Here is a 22181-nt window from a genome sequence, read left to right on the forward strand (position 1 = left end):
CAGTTCTTCCTCAGACTGGGGACTTGGGCTTGGTCCCTCTGGAAGCGATGTAGGTGATGGGGTTGTTTCCGTTGCTGGTGAACCGCTCTCCACTGGTGCACCTGAGGGTATTTCAGGCTCTAGCTGAGCCTTTTGGGTATGGCTGTCTGTTGCTTCTGCCAGTTTTGGCTCGCTGGCGCCCTCTGGCGTTGAGTTTGAAGATGTGGTTGCAATTGCTGGTGCTGGTTGCTGTTCCAGTTCCAGGCCTGGGACCGGAGGTGTTGTGGCTGTTTCAGTGGTTGGCATGGTATCCGGGTCCACTACCTCTGTCTGGGTCTCTGGTAACACAGACGGGGCGTCTGTGGACGACTCAGGAACAGGAATGGGTCTGGAAGCTTGCCTGGTTTGGCTACATGTAATCATTCCCACTCTCTTGGCCCGCTTCACCTGGTTGGCCAAGTCTTCCCCGAGTAGCATGGGGATATGATAATTGTCATAGACTGCAAAAGTCCACATTCCTGACCAGCCTTTGTACTGGACAGGCAGTTCAGCTGTAGGCAAGTCTACAGCTTGTGACATGAAGGGGTAAATTGTCACTTGGGCCTTTGGGTTGATGAATTTGGGGTCTATGAAGGATTGGTGGATAGCTGACACCTGTGCCTCCGTGTCTCTCCATGCAGTAACCTTCTTTCCACCCACTCTCAAATTTTCCCTTCGCTCCAAGGGTATTTGAGAGGCATCTGGGCCTGGGGTTCTTGTGGGTGATGGTGGTGTAATGAACTGCACTCGGATGGCGTTCTTTGGACAGTTGGCCTTGATATGTCCCAGTTCATTACACTTAAAGCATCTTCCATCTGATGGGTCACTGGGTCGAGGTGAGTTACTGGAGACTGGTGAGGTGGAAGAATAGTGTGTCTGTGGCTTTACTTGGGTTGTAGGTGGGGGTTTTTGGCTGCCCTCGGTTGTAGGGTTTATGGTCGGCGTGCCCCCTGGGGTATTTGTTCCCCTTGACAGTAGCTTTCTTGCTTTCTGCCACTTCCATCCATCTGGCTCCAATCTCCCCCGTCTCGGTGAGATTTTTGGGTTTTCCATCTTGTATGTACTGTGTTATGTCCTCAGGAACACCATCCAAGAACTGCTCCATTTGTATGAGGAGGTGCAGTTCTTCCAAGGATTTAACATTGTGTCCTGATATCTAGGCCTCATAATTTTTCCCAACGTAGTAGGCGTGTTTGGGAAATGACACATCTGGTTTCCACTTTTGGGTTCTGAAACGTCAACGGGCATGATCCAGGGTTATCCCCATTCTGTATCTGGCCTTGGTTTGAAAAAGTTTATAGTCGTTCATGTTCTCCGTAGGCATTTCAGCTGCCACCTCTGCTAAAGGTCCACTGAGCTGTGGCCTCAATTCTACCATGTACTGGTCTTCAGAGATGCGGTATCCAAGACAGGCTCTTTCAAAATTTTCCAAGAAGGCCTCGGTGTCATCACCTGCCTTGTAGGTGGGAAATTTCCTGTGATGTGGAACCCTAATTGGCGAAGGGTTGTTAGGATTGGCTGGCACACGCAGCCCAGCTTGCGCTAAGTCCAGTTCATGTTTTCTCTGTTTTTCCTTCTCTTCACTTTCTTTTTGTTGTTTTCCCATGTCTCGGCGGTGGGCCACCTCTTCTTCTTCTAGTTTTCTGTGGTGGGCTGCATTTTTGGCTTCTTGTTCTCTTTTATGGGCTGCCTGTTTGATCTGTTCTTCTCTTTCTTTCATCTCCATCTCTTTTTGTTTTATTTCTAGTTCCTGTTTTTTTTTTCCATCTCTCGCCTGTGCTCGGCATCTTTGATTTGTTCTTCGCCCTCCATTTTTGTCTTGGTAGGCATGGTTCCTGTTTTCTTGTGTTGGGGTGCCCTCTGGTGTTTATTGTCTGAACTGCAGGCTCTGTTGCCTCCTGGGGTCTGCCTAGCAACAGTGCCTTTTTCCCTTTCTTCCTTTAGCTAATCTTTTCAATGTAAAGTAAACCAGAAAAAACACTTTATTTGCATGTGTATAGTGCTGGTATTTGCCTCCTAATGGGAGTGCTATTGTCTGACAAAAGACCTGTTTGTCACAGCTTAATGGTTCCTTGCTTAATATGCAAGCCAAAAACTGCCAGAGAGAGCAGAAAAAAAAATTCTCTCTGGTTCCTTTTAAAACCAAACCGTTCCTCTCTGCTTAAAAGCCCCTAGCAGAGAAAAGAAAAATATAATATTCCTACTGGCTTCTGGATTCTATCTTTCCCACAAACGCTGCCACTCATATCATAAACCTAGCCCCAGATTTGGACCTTAGCGTCCAAAATATGGGGGTTAAAATGAAAACCTCCAAGCTTAGTTACCAGCTTGGACCGGGTAAAGCTGCCACCACCCAAAAAATTAGAGTGTTTTGGGGCACTCTGGTCCCCCAAAAAACCTTCCCTGGGGACCCCAAGACCCAAATCCCTTGAGTCTCACCACAAAGGGAAATAAACCTTTTCCCTTCCCCCCTCCAGGTGTTCCTGGAGAGACACACAGAAGCAAGCTCCGTGAATCTAAACAGAGGGATTCCACCCTTCCCGTTCCCAGCCTTGGAAAACAGAAGTACCGAGAGCTAATCTCTCTTCCCCCCTCACCCAGAGGGAATGCAAAGTCAGGCTAGTAAATCTAACACACACAGATTTCTCCCTGACTTCTTCCTCCCACCAATTCCCTGGTGAGCACAGACTCAATTCCCTGGAGGTTCCCCACTAAAGAAAAACTCCAACAGGTCTTAAAAAGAAAGTTTTATGTAAAAAGAAAGAAAAATACATAAAAATGGTCTCTCTGTATTAAGGTGACAAATACAGGGTCAATTGCTTAAAAGAAATATGAATAAACAGCCTTATTCAAAAAGAATACAATTCAAAACACTCCAGAAACTATACCCAGGTAAATACAAAAGAAAACAATAGAAACCTTACTGCCTTACTATATTTGTACTTACAACTTGGAAACAGAAGATTAGAAAGCAGGAAACAGAAATCCTCTCATAGCCGAGAGAGAGACAGACAGAAGACAAAGAACTCAGACACAAACTTCCCTCCACCCAGACCTGAAAAAGTCTGGTTCCCTGATTGGTCCTCTGGTCAGGTGCTTCAGGTTACTTTTTTTTTTTAGGTGAAAGAGACATTAACCCTTAGCTATCTGTTTATGACAGCATTTCATCAGGCTCTGCTGACTTATGTAAATATTTTTAAAGGTAGACGCATTCAATCTGTTCTTATACATTCAAGGATCTCATTAGCCCTATTTGCCAGAGCCTTACGCTAGGAAGAAATACTTTTAAAATAGTTTCAGGATTGCTACACAATATGTAGCAAAGAATGAGTTGCTGGAAACCTCTGAATTCACTATATAGATATGTGAGATCACCAAAATGGGTATATATTGCATGGGAGAAAGTGAAAGGCTTTGTGAGATGGTATTTATGAAAACCTTCACCTATGGGTATATAGGATAGTTACATTCCCAATTACGTCCTTTCCAGAAGTCCCAAGTGTAGGTTGCCAAAAAAATAAGTATTTTTTGTAATTTTTTCCCCCATGGAGAACTTTATTCCCAAATGCACTTTAAGGAAAATTGCATTATTAAATTCCATAACACAACTGCACCTACATGTGAGCTGTTTGCTCAAACAACTAACCAATACCACATTTTCCTCTGACTAAGGTGTAAGTAATGGCTCTTACCACATTTTATGGTCATCCAGTTATAAGTGTGTCATTATTTTAAGTCTTTGATATAAAAATTTAAGTTGGCGCAAACAAAGTTTATTGACCCAGTGATAAAGGAAGGGTTTTTCAGCATGCACTAGACACTCTCAAACCCAGTTGAGGCAATTTTTATTGTGTATCTGCAATTTAATTTTAAGATTAAATTCTTCAAAGATTTCAGAAGAGGAGGCAGCAGAGACGAGGTCCAAGGCCAGAGAAAAAGGGAAATGAAATGGAGGAAATGAGGGGGAAGGGCTTAGCTCTTGGGAAAGAAACACTTCTAAAGAAAGTATTCATTTTGTGCTAGAGTTGCTACAGGAATGAAGTGATGTGGGATGGTGTTTTCAGAGAAGGCAGTCCATGAGCATTTCAAGAAGCAGTCCTCAAACTTTTCCATAGTGTGAACTCATGTCCTAGGCCAACAGGGCTCTTACATAAGGAAAAGCAGCCACAGCAGGCAGTGTTTGGAGCTCTGGCCTCGTACTTGGGAGGCTCATGTTCAACTCCCTGCTCTGCTCGGGCTTCCTGTATGGCTTCGGGCAAGTCACTTGGGCCTGGTCTACACTAAAATTTTGCTGTAATAGCTATGTCTGTTTGCAGTGTGGAGAGAAAAAATAAATTAATCACACCCCTAAAAGACATAGATATGCCAGGAAAAGTCCAAGTAGTATAGACTCAATTATACCAGCAAAACAGTGCTCTTGCTCTTACAGTTTATTTCATTTGGGAACTGGAAACTTTTGGTGGTATAAGCTGCATCTCCCCAACCTGGCTTGCTAGAACAGTTATCTGGCAAATCCCTTCTAGTGTAGCCAGGGCCTATATCTCTGTGCCTCCATTCTCCAGTCTCTAAAATGAAAATAATACTTCTCTACCTCACAGAGGTCTGCATTAGAGACAATGAGACACTATTTTGCTAATGGAAGACCAAAGTAACAGATAGGTGGATCACTTATAGCATGCTGACTTCCTCCAAGACATCTGGAAATTTGACCAGGATGATTTGGAGCCAGTTTAGGAAATATAAGCTATGTTTTTATAATGTTTACATGTATGGTCTCGGTTTAGCGTCCCCAAAAAAGTCAACCATGTATACTGAGGACATGATTTCCAAACGCCCTTAACTTGATCAAGTCACAGTCGATTTTGTCCAGAATAAGGCCACAGATTGCTTCTCTGCAAGAATTACTTCCATACCTAACTTCAGATCTCAAAGGTCAGCCATTTTCACTACTCAAAAAACAAACAAAAAAATTCAAATGGAAAAAGTGTATTTTCAGCCTCTCCAATTTCAGGCATCACTGAACTGTTTTTACTCAAGCTATTTTAAAGAACGTAGACACCAAGCAAAGAAATTTCCATTGCAAGTTTCACAAAGTTATAAACTATGTGAACACAGGACTTGATAGTGGATGCTTTTATAGGGGTTGTTCCTCAATTTTACTTGGAAATATTTATCTAGTGTATTAGAATTACAAATACTTAGATATTAATACTTTGCAATGCCTTCCTCTTTAGCCAATCTGACTCTTATTTCTGGGAAAGTAAGATTGCATGCAAATGTTTTTTGCCTATGACTGGTCCTTTGTCTTCAGATTGCAAAAACAACAGTCTTACAGCGAAAATGTAGCATTTCTGTAACCAGGAAACAGTCTACAGAAAAACTAGACAAGTGTGGGAAAGCTGGGTCAGAATAAAAGTCTGTCTTGACATTTAACCAGCGTTTACTGAACTGAATGAATACTCAGTTTTTGCACTGTTTTAATTGTCTGTCTTGACAAAGTGCCCTGCAGCTTTATCTCAGTGAAACCAAAAAATTCTCCCCATAGTGTCATATATTAAAAGATCTTTAGATTTAATATGAAAAAGGCAGGTTGGGTAGGGTTTTAGGGTTAAGTGATTTTGATATACAAAGCAGGTATCTGGCCAGATTTATTTAACATTTCCTGAACAGTGGAAACTCAAAATTCATAATCCGCACACAAGCTATTTATGTTTATAGACCTATACACTTTAAGGAGTGTAACAGAGTGCTGCTGTGTTACAAGGAACTATTAAAAATAACTGGTGGTTCTGCACCAACTGTGTTCTGATTCATCAGAATGGAGAAGTATTATAGTTTGGTTGGATTGTTTCTTTATCAAATAATAATTTTAAAAATATAAAATGTTACAATACATCAAGGTATTCCGCCATAAAGCCTAACATGAAAGCCCAAAGTGGTCTCTACATTTCCTACAGCTACACAATCTCTTCACGGACATCCTCCAACACCTCTCAAAGTAACACCAAAACAATCAGTATGATGCATTTTCAAACAATTTATCTTGGTTTGTCTTAGCTGAGATCATATGGGCTCGTCTTTACGAGAAAGTTAGGTAGTAGTAGAACACGACATGGAGGAGGAGTAATTTTAACATGGGAGTTACGACTTGGCAGTCAGTGTAGACAAGCTGTGTGTGTACATGTTAGCTTGTCATCGGTAAAACCCTATGGAAACTAAGTTAATATTGTGTCAGCTGATTGTGGTTAACAATAACATGACAGATTGTCCCTGTCTTCACTGACTTATGTTAATAAATCCTAACTTGACTCAGTTTGTTTTAGCACTGCCTAAAGGTCTAGTGAAGGAGCACATAGTTGGTTTACACACACTTGCTCATTATTCCATCCTACATAATCCACTATTGGACTCTTTGGTCCTTGATTTCCCTGGTGTTAATCACTGTTTTTATTTCCATTAAAGTGCCCTGCAAAAGGGTTTTTTAATCTGCATTTACATCTTTAATGCTTGCTAAGAGCAATACTTAAGTTATTCACCAATACATACAATCTTTCAGTGCCTCCCATCCTAAGACAAATCAAAAGTCTTAAAGGAATTGGATGAAATGAAGTTTTGGATCCCTGCCCCCCCAATCATCCTATAACAGCCAGCCAAGTTTCATAAATAAGGCCCTCCAAATCTTGCCTTGAAAACAAGAAAAAAATAGCCTCTGCTAGGGCCAGAGATATTACAGAACTTAAAGGAGTACACACTTCAACCATCAGAAATTGTTTACACCAACGGCTATTTATATAGCACCAACAGTATGCTGTGCTACAACTTCTCTAACCAGAAAAGGTTTGTTACTGGGCGCCTTACAGATCACAGCTGAGATCACCTATGTTGTCTGTTAATAGTCTTCAGTGGGAGGAAACTGGAGACGGGGTTTGGGTTTTTTTGTTTTTTTTCTTCCCCAGTGAAGGTCCTCAGCACTGGAATTTGCTTCTTCCATGACAGGAAAACCTAAGTTGGCTGACATTCATGGTGCACCACATGTTGTCTTGGGCATTTCTGTGCTGGTGGAGAGAAAACCGGTTCAGCTTTGTTGAGATAAGGAAGTTAATTGTTTTGTAATAATTCAAATAACATTTTACATATACCTAGAGTAGAAATCTATTTACATATCTTTAACATTAGTGTGTACATTTTACGTAATCTGAGATGCCAATCTCTTTTACAAATCTGGCAGTGTCTTGACAGTACTTGTATGTACAAATTATTAAAGATACATGACCATCGTATCCTGCAGAAGAGGAAACTGATGACCCAAAATACACCTAATAAAAGCAAGATTCATTCAGCAGCGGGGCTGGAACAAAGAAGAGAATCTGATATGCAAGTCACAAAGAGATAACGGTTCACAGCTTGATGCACTGGCAGGTTTTAAAAAATGAAAAAATAGGCAATGTTATGCTTAGAGCCCTGTGCAGATACAAAAATGTGGATCCGCGTCTGCTAGACTCAACATACATCCAACTTGCGATCCGCTAGCTGTATTTTATGTGTATCCACAACTGTAGCAGCAAGCTGTTTCACAAGGGCTAGCAATGGGGGAAGAGGACAGAGATGAGTGAGCAGGGAGGATCTTGCAGAGAAGAGGCGGCGCAAGGGCGAAGACTGGAGCTAAGGGGCAGTGCAGGGGCGGGGTCTTGAGGTGAAGGGGCAGCACAGGGGCTGGAGGGAAGGGGCATCACATCACGAGCTGCTCCTGGAAGGTCACAAGGGATGGCGGCAGCAGCACTACTGCATCACGGCAGGGCGGAGGGGTGGGGCGCCAGAGCGCCACCCGCACCAATCGCTGGGGGTGGGCCCTGCTGCCCAGGAGCCAGCGGGCCAGGAGCATGGCCAGTGTTGCCAGGCCAGTCCATGGTCAGAACACTGGCACTGCCTAAGTGGCCCGAACTGCTGGACAGGAAGCAGCATGGCAAGCAGGTGCTGGACAGCCCTGACTCCAGCCTGCTGCCCAGCCCCAGCCACTGGCTGCTGGCTTCTGGCCCCGAGTGCGCTGCATCCCCCATGCTGCCTGGGCCACATGCCATGGGACAGGTGCCGCATGTGATCAACTATCTGCATCTGATTGACTATCCGTGGATATTAAGCAGATATCCATGGATTTGTAGGGCTCTCATTATGCTGTGACTATACTGGGGTGGGGTGGGAGGATCTGCAGTAAAAGAAATCTTATTTGTGCATAAAATGGCTAAGAGGAGAGTGATCTTGTGGACAAAGCACAGGACTTTAGGCATAGTATGTATTACATGCTGCATATTCAGACAGAATACACAATTAAAATCACTTCTGTAGAACAGGGTTAAAGGTGACAGAATGAGGAACAGAATATAGATAGAGGAGGTAGCCATATTATGCTGCACTGTATATTGACACCAGCATCTATGTGTTTGAAACTTACAGGTGTAGGTTAATTTAATTAATGTTGTGTTGTGTTCTCTGTTGGGTTAATGATTAGGTTATCAAGCATACTTTTGCATGCACAGGTTCTGGAACTAGGGATGCTGCCACACCCCCTAGCTTGAAGTGATATCCATCATGTACAGGGTTTACAGTTTGGTTCAATGGCTCATAGTACCCCCACTATACAAATTGTTCCAGCGCCCCTGTTTGCATGTGCCTGTTTTTGTCTGGGGGAGGGAGAGAGGGACAGCCAAAACTTATAACTCAAACAGGGGGCTCAGCTCAAAAGGTTTGAAAACCGCTGACTTAAAGGATGTGTTGACCCATTACACAGAAGGAGAACTTACTCCTGGGGGTATTCTGCACCACTGTGCATGCATAATTAATTAATGAGCCATGCATATTTTTAAGTTTGGGGGCAGAAAAAAGATTCTGCCGGGAAGTTGCTGCAGTTCTGCCTTTGCCCACCAGATAGAACAGAGCAGCAGCTCCTGGCCAGCTAGGAAAGAGAGAGCCTGCCTTCTTCACAGAGCCCATTGGGCCAGGCCAGGAGACAGGGTCTATGGGGAGAAAGACAGCATAGGGCTGGGGGGTCAGATAGAGGCTCATAAGGGCTAGGGGCTCATAAGGGCTAGGGGGAGAGGACAGACTGGGTCAGGAGCTAAATGGCAGTGAAAGCGCAGGGCCACAGGTGGGAGGGATATGCAGCGCCACATACGGATGAGGGTGGCTAAGTGGGGGCACAGAGACACATTGAGACAGAGGGAGGAGATGCAGGGTCACATGGGGAGGGGGAGTGGGTGTGTTGAGTGAGGGGTGAAGGGACACATGGACAGGGCTACAAGGACACATGGGGACAGGGACAGATGTGCCAGACTGAAGGAGAGGCTAGGGGGTCAGCCAACATCTGCATGGGGGAAGCTCCCTAACAATCCCTTCCCACCCCCTAAAAAGCCCTGTTCCATACTTTTCCCACTCATACCCAACAACCCTCAAAGTTCACACCCAAGCTCCCTCCTAGCAATTACTTCTCTCTTCCTCAGTCCTTCATTACCCCTGACTCTCCCAAGCCTTTGCACTGCTTTTCAGGGGAGTGGGAAATACAGTTCTGTATTGTAGTTAAAATGAATTATTACTCAGTTCTGTATTAATATGCCTAGTAAGGAATCTATTGGTCAAAAACCATTTCCTGAATCGTTTTTGTTGTCCGTATTGTTACAGAAATACTTGCTGACACGTATTTTGAAATAAATGACCAAAAATAATTGAAACTGGTGTGATTGTTATCTTGACAAATAAAATATGCAGAATTTGAAAATACTGTGCACAGAATTTTTAATTTTTTACAGTATTCCCCCAGAAGAAAGAATTTCACCTTACATGCATACCTAGCTAATTCACACTGTGTCTGTTTTCATGTTACTGAAAATTGCATGTCTGTGAGTAGGTGAACAAAAAAGGCAGAGAATGCATCAAAAGTATTTTGTTCACTTACTTTAAAAGATATAGTTCAGTTTGTGTTGATAGTACCATAACTGAGCATAGTAAGTGTACCTAGTATGGCTTGTAACAATAATTACTAAACAAAAACACATCACTGCAGAACTCTGCTGTTTAAATGGCATCAGGGAAACAGGAATAGGCAGCAATTGTTGGTGCTAATTGTGAATGTATATGCTCCCAAAGTTCTACTGTACTTACAGAGATTTAAGGAGCATCAGAGCACCCCGAGATAAAAATCTGGCCTTTGAGGCCATATTAAATAGAACTGTGTCTACAAGAAACAAGCCATTATTGAAAGTTTACAAAATATAAGTGAGTGTATTAATTCTATCAACTGTATGCAGTTGTTTTTTCTGGGTAGCTAGGTTCACCAGCTCTTTTCAGAGAGTTAAAGTAAATATTAAAAAAAATAGTCATGCCTTGTTTTAGCAGTAAAAATATATTGTCCTCCAAAATTTCTGCAAATATAAAACAAGCTCATAAACTGTAAATGGATTTGCTTACTTATCAGACATTTTGTAACTTGTCTATTTTCAGATTGTAAAAGGTGGCTTTGGGACCTTAACTGCTTGACAGATTTTATCTACTTTAGCAGTGACGGAATTAAGCTCTCTCCAGGCTTGGATGCTCTGAAATCAATGAGTGTCTTGTTTTCAATGGGAGAAAGCTTAAGCCCCTTCAAACACTTGGTTTTGCTGGGGTTTGTTTTGTTTTTGAGTGCAGCAGTTTGTTGTTTAGATATGTCTTAAAATTAGAATTAAGAGGAAATAAAGCAATAATTATCCACAGCATGTGCCTTGATGGCTGTCAGCAGTTAGTTAACCCTATTCCCATAAATTTTTAACAAAAGATTAATAAGGTTATTATAGTTTTGGTATTATATTAATTTAAGTTATTAGTTCACATCACAGTATGAAGAGATTTATACATGTTTTCCTATTTGCATCTGTTACAACACAATTGCTTCTCTCTTATCAAATCTAAGACCCCATATGGTGCATGGCTTCACTCAAATGAGTAGTCTTATTAATTTTGGTGTGACTGTTCATGCGAATAAAAGTTATATCTTTTCATGTTTTGAAGATTGGGGCCTTAATATGTAGCCTTAGCTGTCTTCCTCTTGAGCTGTTGCTAAAACATGTTATCCTTCTGAATTTTGGATATAAATATTGGTGTAAAGTCCATTTTATAAATATAAGTACAGTACCCAACTCAATACATTATAAATTATAGGTCCAATTCAGTAAATACTTGCCCATGTAAGTAACTTTACTCACTGGACTACTCCTACAAGCAAAATTAAGCATATATGAAGGGTTTCCAGGATTTCAAGGTGACTGTAAAGCTCCATTTTTAAAAAAAAAGAGAGTAGTTTAAACCTTTTCTAACCACTTCTTTTTTTTTTAAGAATGATCAGAGATTCCTTTTTCATACTAGGGACAAGGACAACATTTACTGATGTCAGCCTCAAAATTCAATGTCATTTGAGACCTTTACCTCCCATCCTTACTCTTAAGATTCTGCATAGCAAGAACAAACATCATAAAGCAAATAACTATTCAATCTTGGGCTTTGCGGTTAAAAAAAAATCCAATAACTATTTAGGAAAAAAAATTACATTAGTGTCACAATAAGTAACCCACAAAAGCTGCATGCATTGCAGGTGTACAAGACACTTCATCGGAATGCTACTGTACTTAAGTAAATAAAGTGATATTTAAAAACTGCAAACATCACCTAACAAACCAGAATAAAATGCCCCACTTGTTCTCTGTAATCTGAACAAAACATACATCAATCACACCACAGCCTATTAGTGTGGGACTCCCTGGCATGATGTGTTCTAACCCTGTTCTAGAGCAGGGTTAAAGGAGACAGAATGAGGAACAGAATATAGATAGAAGAGGTAGCCATATTATGCTGCATTGTGTATTGACATCAGGTCTGAACCCTTGAGGCTGAAATATTTGGAGCTTGTGGTCATATTAAGGAGTCACAATGGGTAAGGCAGACAAGATTGTTCTAACACTATGGAAGCAGGTGAATGGAAAATTTCATACAGACCGTGAGCCACTCAGCAGAAAAACAACTATTCAGGAACTCGAGAGGCTATAACCATAGGGCCAAACATCTCTGGACACATCTGGTGCATGGGTAAGGCTATCCCCATACCGTACTCTTTATACTCCAGAGCTATAGTGACACACATGATGAGCTACAGTTACAGTTATCTGGCTGGCTGGCTTAGACCCACCTAGCCCCATAGCCTGCCTACCCGGTGCGTCGCTAACTCCCCAGCTCTGGAGCTTGTCCATATCCTCTAAGCCCCGTGGTTTTCCAGCTGCCCTTCGCAGACCGCGGGGCGGGAGAGGGGGCGCAAACTATGGCAACGCTTTCCAAAGCGGGTCTGAAATGGTCCAGCCGTTTGCACCTGAACGAAGGTTGAAAGCCAGCGCCGTGACTCGGAAGATGGGCGCTCTCCAGCTGCGCCCCCGCTGAAGACAGCAATAAGCCGAGGGCCAGGGCTGGCTCCGCGGTGGGTCCCTCCCGCGTGCCCGGAGAGCAGCGGCAGGAGCCGGGGGCCCAGCGGGGGGGGAGCCCCTAGACCGGCTCAAAGGAGGCGTCGCCAGGCAGAGGCGAGGGAGGCCGCGCATCTCACCTGCCAGGCGTTCGGGCTGCTCCCGGGCTCCTCTCCAGCTGCCCCGGGCTTGCGCTGCGACAGAAGCCGCGAGGGCGGCGGGCGGCGGCGGCCTCTCCAGGTAACAGCCGGGCGGCGGCTCACGGGAGCAGCCTCTCAGCAGCCAGCTCCGCCCGCTGCTTGCTCCGCGCCGGGGGCAGGGCCAGGCGGGTGGCGGGAGGCGGGGCTCGGCGGGGGTCGCTGCTGCAGGAGCCGCGCGAGGCGGCTGGCGGAGGGACTGGGCCGGGCTGGGTCTAGGCGCAGGAAGCCCCGCGCTCGGGGGGTGCCCACGCCAGGCCGTGCCCCAGGCAGGTCTCTTGCATTGCCTGCGGCGAGGGGGCGAATGACAGGCGCTCCGCGTGCACGGACGTGAAAATTGGGCCAGCCACGTTTTGAACGGTTGGCCCAACTAAGAGCCGTCCACACACCCAGGACATGCCGAGGATGTCTGCTGTCGTAGGGGGACAGAACTAGGCAGGAGGCCGCTAGGCCTCTCCCACGTCTGCGGCCAGGACCCTCGCTCTGCACACCCTTGAGCCTGCCTCAGTCCCATCCAGCCAGCGCCTGCCTAGAAAGAGCCATGCAAAACCTAGAAGGGAAGGGCAAAGGAAAGGTGGAGGTCAGGACTGGAGGGTTAGGATGAACAGAGAGCATCAAAGGCCAGAGTCTTCAGAGGAAGAGCGGGGACAAGCAGGGATGGGAGAAGATCCGAAGGGACTGGTGGAGTTGGAGGAGCAGCACAGGGCATAGGAAACATCAAAGGACTAGTCTGACAATAGGGAAACAGAGAGTCAGTTTATTGACTCTTGTGTCAAAAGAAAAATCTGAAAGAAAAACAACATATGTTATTTCTGGAACTGTGCACTCTATAATTAACTTTCTCCCAGCACCCAGTCCACAGAAAGAAGTTAAAATCTGATGATTTAAGGAATTTTTGTGAGGTAAGGGCAGCTTTGGACACTGCTTCCATGAATTGCTGTTATCGACCCTTATGGTCTTCGTGAAATGAATTTGCAATTCTCAGGCTGGTTCCAAGTGAGCAAATGTCCACATCACAGGAAATACCCTCACAATTTGCACCCTTATTGGGAGTCTCAGCAGGAAAGATATGGACTAAGTGAGGATTTTGGTTGAATTATTCGCTCACACAGGTGGTTCTTCCAGAACAGAGTTGAGCCACATTGGCAAACCCGGTAATTGTGCCTGGATATGAGCTACATAACTGTTTACTTTGTTGTTAAATTCCCTCCAGGTATAAGATATAGAACATATATAAATCTTTAATGGTTCTTTTCTATTGACATCTGTTGCTGGAGCTGTTTAAAGCAGCAGGGTTGAGTGGTTGGAGCAAGGTACCTGGAGTTATGAGAACTAGCATCTATTCCAAAGTTTGTCACAAGCTGGCTCTTTGCCTTTGGGCAAGACATATAACCTCTCTGTAATTCAGTTACTTCATAGATAATCTGTGGGGAATTTTATGGGGATATTAAGGCTTTTTGAGATCTTCAGATGAAAAGTGCTCTGTACATTATTATAAAGTTAAGACTGCACAGATGATCTGTTTATCTATTTATCTTTATTAAATGTTAGTAAAATGTATGGACGTACAAAAACATTTTTTAGTTTCGCTTGTAAGAGATGAGAGGTGAAGGGTAAGAAATATATATTTTTTTCTGAATGTATGTATAGCTACTGGAACCCATTTTGTTTTTATTTAGTCAAACCATTCCCTCAGCCCTGATCTGCTCTCTAGTGGAATACTGATTCAAAGTAGAAAGCTGATGACCTGGGATGTGTATGACACAAACAGTTTGGTGGCTTTAACTGACAGCTGCAAGTTGTAACAATAAGTCTTTACCACTAAGTCTGTTCTATAAGCTGTAAGAATTCAGTTTATAGTGCAGTATGGCGTAGAATTTCCAAAAGTGCTGAACAGACGTAGGGTAACACTGAGTACCTTTGAAAAGTCCACCCTACATATCTATAGGATGACAGTCATGCCACAGATTAATAAACTCAATTGATCTTGTAGGAAGACAAAAAGAGGAGAGTTACCTGTATTTGCTTTTGATGTTATCTTGTGAGGTTGGATCAGACAGTTGTGGTTACATTTCCCACCACAACATGAGCTCATACATAAAGCCTGGCAAGTGCAGTCTTTCAATTTGGGTTCCTATGGGTAGAGTGCCCCGCCATAGGGTTAGGGTTCCTAAGGGTAGGGCACTTGGAGCTAGGGTTAGGGTTAATATGGGTAGGGGTTCCTGCCCTAGGGTTAGGGTTCCTAACGGTAGGGCACTTGGAGCTAGGGTTAGGATTCCTATGGGTAGGGCTTCCCACCCTAGGGTTAGGGTTCCTAAGGGTAGGGCACTTGGAACTAGAGTTAGGGTTCCTATGGATATGGCACTTGGAGCTAGGGTTAGGGTTCCTATGGGGAGGGCTTCATGCCCTATAGTTAGGGTTCCTAAGGGTAAGGCACCCAGCCCTAGGGTTAGGGTTCCTATGCGTAGGGCACTTGGAGCTAGATTTAGGGTTCCTATGGATTTGGCACTTGGAAATAGGATTAGGGTTCCTATGGGTAGGGCAACTGGAGCTAAGGTTAGGGTTTCTATGGAAATGGAACTTAGAGTTAGGGTTAGGGTTCCTATGGGTAAGGCACTTAGAGCTAGGGTTAGGGTTCCTATGGGTAGGGCGCCCCACCCTAGGGTTAGGGTTCCTGTGGGTAGGGCACTTGGACCTAGGGTAAAGGTTCCTATGGGTAGGGCACTTGGACCTAGGGTTAGGGTTCCTGTGGGGAGGGCACTTGGAGCTACAGTTAGAGTTCCAATGGGTAGGGCTTCCCTTCCTTGGGTTAGAGTTCCTAAGGATAGGGCACTTGGAGCTAGGGTTAGGTTCCTATGGATATGGCAATTGGAGCTAGGGTTAGGGTTCCTATGGGGAGGGTACTTGGAGCTGAGGTTAGGGTTCCTATGGGGAGGGCTTCCCGCCCTAGGGTTAGGGTTCCTATGGGTAGGGCCCTTGGAGCGAGGGTTAGGGTTCCTATGTGAAGGACACTTGGAGCTAGGGTTAGGGTTCCTATGGATATGTCACTTGAAACTAGGGTTAGGATTCCTATGGGGAGGGCTTCCCGCCCTAGGCTTAAGGTTCTTAAGTCTAGGGCACATGGAGGGAGGGTTAGAGTTCTGAAGGGTAGGGCACTTGTAACTAGGGTTAGGGTTCCTATGGGTACGCCTTCCCGTCCTAGGGTTAGGGGTCCTATGGGTAGGGCACTTCGAGCTAGGGCTAGGGTTCCTATGGATATGGAACTTGGAGCTAGGATTAGGGTTCCGATGGGTAGGGCACTTAGAGCTAGGGTTAGGGTTCCTTTGGGTAAGGTTTCCTGCTTTAGGGTTCAGATTCCTAAGGGTAGGGCACTTGGAGCTAGGGTTAGGGTTTGTATAGGTAGGCAACCTCGCCTTAGGGTAAGGGTTCCTATGGGTAGGGCAATTTGAGCTAGGCTTAGGGTTCCTAAGAGTAGAGCTTCCTGCCCTAGGGTTAGGGTTCCTAAGGGTAGGGCACTTTGAACTAGGGTTAGGGTTCCTCTGTGTAGGGCACTTAGAGGTAGTGTTAGAGTTCCTATGTGTATGGTGCCCCGACCTAGGGTTATATTTCCTAAGAGTAGGGCACCCCGCCCTAGGGTTAGAGTTCCTAAGGGTAGAGCATTGGAGCTAGGGTTAAGGTTCCTATGGGTAGGGCACCCCGCCCTAGGGTTACGGTTTCTATGGGTTGGGCACTTGGAGCTAGGGTTAGGGTTCCTATGGATATGGAACTTGGAGTTAGGGTTAGGGTTCCTATGGGGAGGGCACTTGGAGTGAGTGCTAGGGTTCCTTTTGGTAGGGCTTCTCGCCCTAGGGTTAGGGTTCCAAAAAGTTGGGAACACCACCCTAGCGTTAGGGTTCCTATGGGTACACTTGGAGCTACACTTAGGGTTCCAATGGGAGGGCACTTGGAGCTAGGATTAGAGTTCCTATCGGTAGGGCTTCCCGTCCTTGGGTTAGGGTTCGTAAGAGTAGGGCACTTGGAGCTAGGGTTAGGATTCCTATGGGTAGGGTGCCCTGCCCTAGGGTTAGGGTTCCTATGGGTAGATCTTCTCCCCTCAGTGTTAAGGTTCCTAAGGGTAGGGCGCCTGGAGCTAAAGTTAGGGTTCCTATGGGTAGGGCACTTGGAGCTAGTGTTAGGGTTCCTATGGGTATGGCACTTGGACCTTGGATTAGGGTTCCTATGGGTAGGGCTTCCTGCCTTAGGGTTAGGGTTCCTAAGAGTATGGCACTTGGAGGTAGGGTTCGGGTTCCTATGGGTAGGGCTTCCTTTCTGTAGGCTTAGGGTTCCTACTGGTAGCATACTTGGAGCTAGGGTTAGGGTTCGTGTGGGTAGAGCACCCCGCTCTAGGGTTACAGTTCCTCTGGTTAGGGGATTTGGAGCTAGAGTTAGGGTTTCTATGAGTAGGGCGCCCAGGGTTTGCGTTCCTGAGCATAGGGTACTTGGAGCTAGGTTTAGCGTTCCTATGGGAAGGGCTTCCCACCCTAGAGTTAGGGTTCCTATGGGTAGAGCATTTGGCACTAGGGTTAAGGTTCTAATGGGTAGGGCTTCGTGCCCTGGACTTAGGGTTCCTAAGGTTACGGCACTTGGAGCTAGGGTTAGGGTTCCTGTGTGTAGGGCACTTAGATATAGGGTTTGGGTTCCTATATCTAGCACTTCCTGCCCTAGCGATAGGGTTCCTAAGGGTAGGGCACTTGGAGATAGGCTTAGGGTTCCTATGGGTAGGACACCCTGCCCTAGGGTTAGGGTTCCTAAGGATAGGGCGCTTGAAGCTAGGGTTAGGGCTCCTATGGGTAGGGCACTTTGAGCTTGGGTTAGGGTTCCTGTGAGTAGGGCTTCCCACCCGAGGGTGAGGTTTCCTAAGGTTAGGGCACTTGGAGCTAGGGTGAGAGTTCCTGTGGGTAGGTCACTTAGATCTAGGAATTAGGTTCCTTTGGTTACTGCTTCCCATCCTAGGGTTAGAGTTCCTAAGGGTAGGGAACTTGGAGATAGGGTTAGGGTTCCTATGGCTAGGGCACTTGGACCTAGGATTAGGGTTCCTATGGGTAGGGCACTTAGACCTAGGATTAGGATTCCTATGGGTAGGGCACTTAGACCTAGGATTAGGATTCCTATGGGTAGGGCACTTGGAGCTAGGGTTAGGGTTTCTATGGGTAGCATTCTTGGAGTTAGGGTTAGGGTTCCTATGGATAGAGAATTCCGCCCTAGGGTTAGCATTCCTAAGTGTAGGGAACTTGGAGCTAGGGTTTAGGTTCCTAGTGTTAGGGTCCCTAAGGGTAGGGCACTTGGAGCTAGGGTTAGGGTTCCTAAGGGTAGGGCACCCAGCCCTAGGGTTAGGGTTCCTATGGGTAGGGTTTCCGGCCCTGGGGGTAGGGTTCTGGTGGGTAGGTCACTTGGAACTGGGGTTAGGGTTCCTATGTTAGGGCTTCCCACCGTAGGGTTAGGATTCCTAAGGGTACGGCACTTGGAGATAGAGTTAGGGTTCCTATGGGTAGGGCAGCCTGCCGTAGGGTTAAGGTTCCTATGGGTGGGTCACTTGGAGCTAGGGTTAGAGTTCCAATGGATAGGGCTTCCCACCCTAGGGTTAGGATTCCTAACAGTAGGACACTTGCAGATAGGGTTACCATTCCTATGAGTAGGGCACCCCGCCCCAGAGTTACGGTTTCTATGGGTAAGGCACTTGGATCTAGGGTTAGGGTTCCTATGGGTAGGTAACTTTGAGCTAGGGTTAGGGTTCCTATGGTGATGGCACTTGGTGCTAGGGTTAGGGTTCCTATGGGGAGGACTTCGCGCCCTATAGTTAGGGTTTCTAAGGGTAGGACACTTGGAGGTAGGGTTAGCGTTGCAATGGGTAGGGCTTCCTGCCCTTTGGTTAGGGTTCCTATGGGTAGGGCACTTGGAGCTAGGATTAAGGTTCCTGTATATATATGTAACTTGGAGCTAGGGTTAGGTTTCCTATGGGGAGGGCGCTTGGAGCGAGGGTTAGGGTTCCTATGGGTAGGTCTTCCCACTCTAGTGTTATGGTTCCTAAGGGTAGGGCACTTGATGCTAGGGTTAGGGTTCCTATAGGTAGGGCTTCCTGCCCTAGGCTTAGGGTTCCTATGGGTAGGGCAGTTGGAGCTAGGATTAGGGTTCCTATGGGTAGGGCTTCCCGCCCTATGGTTAGGGTTCCTATTGGTATGACACTTGGAGCTAGGGTTAGGGTTCCTATTGGTAGGGCTTCCTGCCCTGGGGTTAGGGTTCCTAAGGGTAGGGCCCTTGGAACCAGGGTTAGGGTTCCTATGGGTAGGGCGCCCCGCCCTAGTGTTTGGGTTCCTAAGGGTAGGGTCCTTGGTGCTAGGTTTAGTGTTCCTATGGGTAGGACCCTTGAAGCTAGTGTTAGAGTCAGGGCCGCCCCTGGGGGCAAGTGGCCTATAATCCCTTCCCTGGCTAGAGGCTCCTTTTTAATTTTTACTCACCCAGTAGCATTCCAGATCTTCGGCAGCACTTCGGCGGCAGGTCCTTCACTCGGTCCAGGTCTTCGGGAGCACTTCAGTGGCAGGTCCTTCAATGCCGTTGAAGACCAGGAGCAAGTGAAGGCCCCGAAGACTAGGAACGCGGCCCGGTGAGTATAAGCCCCACGTGTTTTTTTTTTTTTCAGTCATGCCTGCTTGGGCCCCATTGAAACTGTTTGAATCGGTTCCCGCTCTTGCTAAAGCCAGCCATGCTTTCAAATCAGATATTAGACTAAGATGGAACCTGCTGTGTTTGGTTGTTTAATCAGAATGGTAAAGATGGGAGATAACCTTAGTTGTAGCCCCTTTGTCCAATTATACTACTGAAGAATAATTAATTTAAATGCAAACAGCTGCAGTTGCATGTAAAATATAGAGGTATATAAAATCATAAGTGATGTGGAGAAAGTAAATAAGGAAAAGTTATTTACTTATTCCCATAATGCAAGAACTAGGGGCTACCAAATGAAATTAATGGGCAGCAGGTTTAAAACAAATAAAAGGAAGTTCTTCTTCACACAGTGCACAGTCAACTTGTGGAACTCCTTGCCTGAGGAGGTTGTGAAGGCTAGGACTCTAACAGGGTTTAAAAGAGAACTAGATAAATTCATGGAGGTTAAGTCCATTAATGGCTATTAGCCAGGATGGGTAAAGAACGGTGTCCCTAGCCTCTGTTTGTCAGAGGGTGGAGATGGATGGCAGGGGAGAGATCACTTGATCATTACCTGTTAAGTTCACTCTCTCTGGGGCACCTGGCATTGGCTACTGTCAGTAGGCAGGATACGGGGCTAGATGGACCTTTGGTCTGACCCAGTACGGCTGTTCTTATGTAAGATGTCATTGTACACACAATAGCAGGCTTAGATGCTAGGTTTTTACTCATGCACCATAGGAATGTAATTCATTTCACTGTGATATAAAGTGACATAACAGAACACAGTTGCTCATCCAGTGTCATTGTGAAGGTGAAGCACAGCAGGCCACAAAGATTGCAGAAATTATTCCAGTGCAGTGACCATAAATGTCATAGGGTATCAGACACACAGCATTGCAGCACATAACCGAGCTTCTCCATCTTCTGTTCTGTTTCTTAAAGAAGGCCTTTCATTCCAGGGAAAGCATACATCCATTTACCTATTGCTTGATTTTCATAATCTTCCTTGCCAAATTTTCAGGCAAAGTTGTAAAGCTATCCCTGTGACATCATATTTATTTCTACAACAATAAATAGTGATGTCACAAATTAGGTTTATTCCTGTCAGATCAAACAAAGAATGTAGATTGTAAACTGTGCAGAGCAGAGACTTTCTCTTACTGTGTCTTTGTACAGTGTCTGCTGCTATGGGTCTAGTACAATTAATAATGTTGAAGTTAGGCTGGGAGGAGGAAAGCTGAAATCCAGGTTGAAGTTGCGTCAATGATAACAAAGGTAATACAGAAAATGCCTGGTGATGAGCTTTCTTTTTTTTTTTTAATTCACAATATGCCTGTTGCAATACTGCTGTTTATCTTAGATATACCGGTAAGGCTGCGTGTATGGTTGCTAATATGAAGTTCCGTTTACTGAAATGCTTGCAGCAGAGCCAATGACTGTAACTGATATTTTATTTCCATCTGCAACAAATATACCATAACCTGTGTGGTATATTCTAATGTAATGTACATCCTAAATAGTAATGGGTTTTTAATGTCATGTTTAAATATGGAGCATACAGTTCCTCTTCATTTGGCATATTTATGAAAACATAGCCATGTTAGGAGCTAAAAGTTCATCACAGCTTGTGCATCAAGGAATACTGTGAGGAAAGTCCCAGTATTGTATGGATGATGCAGATAATTCTTTAAAATGACTGGAAAACATGAAACAGCCTTATATCTAATACTAGTGTGTCATGTCTCAATAATCTGTACATAAATGGCTCTGAAGGCAAATCACAGTGTATATAGCGAAAAAGATCAGGCTATAAGATGGACAGAAAATACCACTATGTGATTTATCAGCCATCTGGCACAATCTAAGCAGCACTCATTCATGGGAGGTTCTAGTCTTCTGATTAGTTACCACAGCAACAGGTCTTCACAGTACGCTTTAAAGTCTTGCACATGTTTGACTACACAGTATACCTTATGCACTGGGGGGCTGCCAAAGCTGACATTCTTCCCAGTTTACTTTTTTGTTTGCGTCAACTCTGGTTTTAAGGTGTCTTCATATAACTCAGAAATATTTTAAATCTAAAATAAAAAATTTATAGTTTGATCTAAGCACTATTGATATGTTAAAAAAATATATAAATTAAAAATAGCCAAAATTGATTATTCCTCTCAAAGACAGAAATTTCTTCATATTTTTTTCTTGTGTAGTTTTATGGAAATCAGAAAATGTCCAAAGGCTACATGAATGGCCTTCATAAGTTTCACAGCATACAACCAATGAAAAATTGGTTACTAGACAAAGAAAGAACAACAATACTTTTCAAAAACTTTAGAATCCTTGGCAGCCTTTGTATATTATTCCTAGTATAGTTGTTTTGATACAGAAATGTCAAAAATAAAATACCCACGGTAATGAGATTTAACTACTACTGGGTGTGTACTGGTGTATGGAGTTGTTTAACCATAGGTCATTGAGTCAAGCTTAGCCCAAGTGAGAACAGGCGTTCACATGACACTGGTTCAGCCGGTGTCACAAGATATTTACGTGCCAGATGTGCTAAAGATTCATATGTCCCTTCATGCTTCAACCACCATTCCAGAGGACATGCGTCCATGCTGATAGCGGGTTCTGCTCAATAATGATCCAAAGCAGAGCGGGCTGACGCATGTTCATTTTCATCATCTGAGTCAGATGTCACCAATGGAAGGTTGATTTTCTTTTTTGGTGGTTTGGGTTCTGTAGTTTCCAGATCAGAGTGTTCCTCTTTTAAGACTTCTGAAAGCATACTCCACACCATGTCCCTCTCAGA

General features: G+C 44.8%; 1 protein-coding gene across 2 annotated transcripts in view; it reads right to left on the reverse strand.

Moving 5' to 3' along the window:
- Window positions 1-12766, reverse strand: part of SCRN1 (secernin 1) — a 62866-nt gene extending 50100 nt beyond the window's left edge. Inside the window, exon 1 of one of the 2 annotated variants that reach the window (XM_030550860.1) lies at window positions 12632-12764. The gene's annotated coding sequence lies outside the window, so the exon portion shown is untranslated. Of the gene's footprint in view, window positions 1-12631 lie in introns of both variants that reach the window. The other variant, XM_030550861.1, reaches the window with a different exon arrangement.
- Window positions 12767-22181: the final 9415 nt, after the last annotated feature.

The sequence above is a fragment of the Gopherus evgoodei genome, chromosome 2 (assembly GCF_007399415.2).
Source record: "Gopherus evgoodei ecotype Sinaloan lineage chromosome 2, rGopEvg1_v1.p, whole genome shotgun sequence".
Lineage (NCBI taxonomy): Eukaryota > Metazoa > Chordata > Testudines > Testudinidae > Gopherus > Gopherus evgoodei.